General features: G+C 47.8%; 1 long non-coding RNA gene across 1 annotated transcript; it reads right to left on the bottom strand.

Moving 5' to 3' along the window:
- Positions 1-3,212: 3,212 nt before the first annotated feature.
- Positions 3,213-4,020, bottom strand: LOC135398052 (uncharacterized). Its single transcript, XR_010423973.1, has 2 exons — positions 3,909-4,020; positions 3,213-3,835 (listed from the first exon to the last, which is right to left on the bottom strand). It is a non-coding gene; the product is annotated as an uncharacterized LOC135398052 (long non-coding RNA).
- Positions 4,021-4,245: the final 225 nt, after the last annotated feature.

Below are 4,245 nucleotides of genomic sequence, written 5' to 3'. Positions count from 1 at the left end.
TACTAACGTTGCAAAGGCGGTGAGCACAGTCCAATAGGCTACGTGGTCAACAAGCCATGAACATTGGCTGCCCGCACTGGAAAATACTATGCGCTTTTCAGAAGTGTGCATCGTACGACATCCAAAGATTCGAACATTATCATCGTCATCATCTTCTCCTTCTTTTTCTTCCTCTCCATTGACCTTGATCTGCAAACGGAGATTGGTCAGGGTATGGTGAACCAGGTCTCGTGACATACAAAAACACTAGGATTCTAAGCGTATAGGAAAGCGCTCACTTGTGCTCTTTGGAAAAAGCTAAAAACGAAGTGATTGATACATAAAATACAGAGTGCCAGCGGCAACAGAGTTACACCCCCTCCCATTATGGTAGTACCGCCGGTAACGACAGAGTAGCTCCCAGCCGTGTTAGAGGCGTGTATATATGTAGGTCTGACGAAGGCGGTGATAATGGGGACACAGGAGCAAGAGGTGCTCTACTATTTCGTCCTGCCCGCAGTGTGTGCACGCTGGGGATAAATGCACTCCTAAGCTGTGCAGATGAAGGTAGCACTAGGCATCTAGTGCGTGTTAGGTAGACTTCATGCTGGCTGGAGGTGCAGCACTTCCGCTGCCACTTAAAAGCCAGATGTTCATATCAGAGGTGGGGGTAAGAGTACTGAAGAGGGCAAGAATGCGTTTGTATCTGGAACGCACAACATCCGCAAACGATCGCCAAAACACCTAGAATCTCGCCCGACAAAGACATTTTCGCCACGCTCTCAGCCATGTCCTTATGTAGCAGTCCACGATGACCGGGGATCCACGTAAGAACAATGTCAGTTATATGTGGCGGAGCAAAACAGATAAGAACACGCTAGTGGTAGAGGTCATTGTTGAAATGACAGACAGGGAGTCCAACGGAATCAGCACCTTTCCAAAGGAAGAGGCAATCCCAAGAGCAAAAACCATAGCTCGAAATTCACTTTCAATATGGGGGTGTGAAGTCAGGAAGTCAGCAAGGCTTCTTGCTCTTACTTCTCTTTGTTGCATTTATTTCCACACTTGAAAATATGTGTTTGGAGCAGTCTTCACTCAACGCAGTCAATGGTGGGCTCCAGAGCGCAGGGAGCGTGCCCCTTTTTACTAAACGGTGTCACTCCTTTTCCGGAGCGTGACGATCTTAGTAGTAAGTACTGACCACGCTTATCCGGAAACGCTACAAGGCTTCTGGACGCCATTAATTAGCAATTAGAGCTAATTGGGACCCCCCACATTAATCAGCATCATCCAATGAGTCATCACACTAATTGGGGAGCGTCTAACTAGTGTCCAGACCACCCTGTGCGTTTCCGGATAAACGTGGTCATAAAAAATAAAAAAATAGATAGAGATAGAGTGGAGAGAAGGAGTTTACCCAGACAGAACGCTTTCTCCTGTGGACGTCCGAAACAGATCCCAAGGTCCATATCCGCAAATCTATATCCGTCGGATATCACTGGGAGCCTCATACATGGACGTCCCAGGATCTGTATCCACAGGATATCCGGTCGCGGCTGTTTCAAGAATTGTCCGAGCTAGATCCCTGTCGGGATGTTACACAGATCATTTATTGTGGGAGAGAGAGAAACGGGTGGCGATGTAGCACTGCGAAGTTTGACTTTCGATGTACCAGCTTAATGTCTCTCACCAAAACCAGTAGGAAACACAGACATTGTCTTGATAGCGAGTTAATACACCGAGCAATTTCTCATTTCGTTGTTGTATGCGTGCGTAATCGAATTAAGCTTAGACAACACACCCATCATTTTGATTCACAGGCGAGAAGGTACCTGGAATATGGGGATGCTCGCGAGACAAGCAGTATATAGTATCTATATATCTGTATATCTCTTTGGAAGGAAATGGCACTGCCTTTCGAAGTGAGCTTCTGGGACTGGGTTGTCCTGTCGGAGCTTTCATATATATTTTTTTCTGACTAAAACGCTGCGTTCCTTCTCCGTGATGGCATGTACGAAAAACAAAAAGGCATAAATTAAAAGTTGCGGAGGCGGGGATTAAAACAAAATGGCAAGCAGAAAAATGCTGATTTCAATGAAAACTGTCTTTCTCCTCTACGGATGTTTGTATATCCACACAACGTGTGCATGTACATAAGTAGGTCCGTCTAATGTCCAGACATCTCCATGTAACACCCTGTGAGGACAAACGACGGATATATGTGGGAAGTCCGAACCGTGGCCACTCGGAGATGTGGGGGACGTCCGTCGGAAAAATGTCTGTCTCCCAGGGAGATCCGAATTTCCGTCAAAGGATATCCACAGGAACACCCCGGGAAGTTTTGTTCTGTTTGGGTAGTTGAAGATCAACGACGCCATCTTGAAGAAAGCGGCCCGGAAAGGCCGCTGACCGTCGCTGGGCGACGGAGCACAGAGGCAGGTTGCAAAGCATCTCAGCTATGACCACCAGTTCCGGACATCCTGTGACGTCAGCTATGACGTCATCATGGCATGTCTGGGCAAGTTAGGACAGCTCTGAACATGCAAGGAGAAAAACACTCGTAATACAGAGGCTGGGAAAGCAAGAGTATGCAAACCATCAATAGCTAACAAGCAAATAGAATTAGTTACACAGCAAATGAACCCACCAGAACAGGAGCGCAGAACGACGCAACTGCTCTATCAGACAGCCATGCAGAGAACTGACTCGTAATGGTTTTTTTCTCCTGTATAAAGTCCGGCAGCTGCACCCCCTAGCGGTTACTTTCTCAACTATTCTCACAACAAAATTATTAAGAATCACGCCAGCGCTACTCCCGGTCCCAAGGCAGAAGATGATAGAAAATGCCGGGGATGCCCAGTCAACAGCAACCAGCACCCGACATGCACGGGCACGAAAATCACAAACAAAGCGGGAACAAAGTTGGCGAAAGCATTAGTTACACAACAAATCACCTCACCACAGCAGGAGCGCAGACCGATGCGACTGCTCTCTACGACAGCCAGCCAGAAACTGAGCGAGCGCGGGGAGCGCACGTCTGCTTTCCGCAACAGCCGGAGAGAAACTGACTGGGGCGCCGCTCCGCGGCCGCTACGCATACGCGCTCCTAGCGCCCTCTGGGGCGACTACCTCTGAGAGGCTAAGAGTGAAGAGCATTCCTGCGCCCCCTGCTGGCCATTCTCATTGGTCGTGAGGCTAAGAGAGAAGAGCATTCCTGCGCCCTCTGCTGGCCGTTCTCATTGGTCGTGACGTCATCCTATTGTCTCAGGGCTACCCTGTTTTTTTCCACTAATGCTCCTTTGGTCAATCTACAATGAAGCCACAGTATGACGTCATCATGCAGCTGCGTGGCTCAAGGACGCGTACGCTCTAGACAGGGGACATATTATTTATTGAATCACTATCCCAAGATTATTTCCTTTATTATTCTATAACAACTGAATAGGAAACTATTGCAGAAGAGCACCATGCATGAAAGCTGATCGTAGGAATTCCAAAGTCTTACTAAATGAGACTTGCAAAAGAACAAAATATCCTAACACGTAACTCCATCAACGGCAAATAAGAGGACTAGGTACTCAACAAATCAACACAGAGTACAGGTAAACAGGAGCGCAGAACTCAGGGCAGCACTATCGTCAAGACAACAATGTTCCTTGTCAAAAGAGAAAAATTACAAAACGTCAACACAGGAAAGCATGCATATCGGGGCATGTCAGAACACGTCAGCACAAATTGTACGACTGCTGGGCAACAGAGGAAAACAAACACTTGAAAAGAGTGAAAAAGACACTCACCATCATTTTTCCCGTTCACAGCATTCCCTCATTGTAAATCCGCTCGTCACAAAATCCACCTGCATCGTCGAACACCATTCACCAGTGACGAACCACACATCCGCACCCCATCAGAGGCAGACAGAACCCCACCGAAGCTACGCTCTTCCACTGACGGCCAACGCCAGGAGCAGAATTTGCGTGTCGAGACCCGTCAGTGTCCAAGAGAGAAGTGAATCCTTGCGCCCCCTGCAGGCCGTTCTCATTGGTCGTGACGTCATCCTATTGTCTCAGGGCTACACAGTTTTTTTCCACTAATGCTCCTCTAGACAAGGTCAACCTGAAACAATAGTCTCTCGGTATGCGGTCATCATGCAGGTGCGTGGCTCAAGGACGCGTACGCTCTAGACAGGGCACCTGTTATTTATTGAATCACTATCCCTAGATTATTTCCTTTATTCTACTATAATGATTGCGTAGGGAACTATTG

This window comes from Ornithodoros turicata, chromosome 6, assembly GCF_037126465.1.
Source record: "Ornithodoros turicata isolate Travis chromosome 6, ASM3712646v1, whole genome shotgun sequence".
NCBI classification, from domain to species: domain Eukaryota; kingdom Metazoa; phylum Arthropoda; class Arachnida; order Ixodida; family Argasidae; genus Ornithodoros; species Ornithodoros turicata.
Note: the sequence above shows the minus strand (reverse complement) of the source record. Positions and strands in the feature narration are given on the sequence as shown.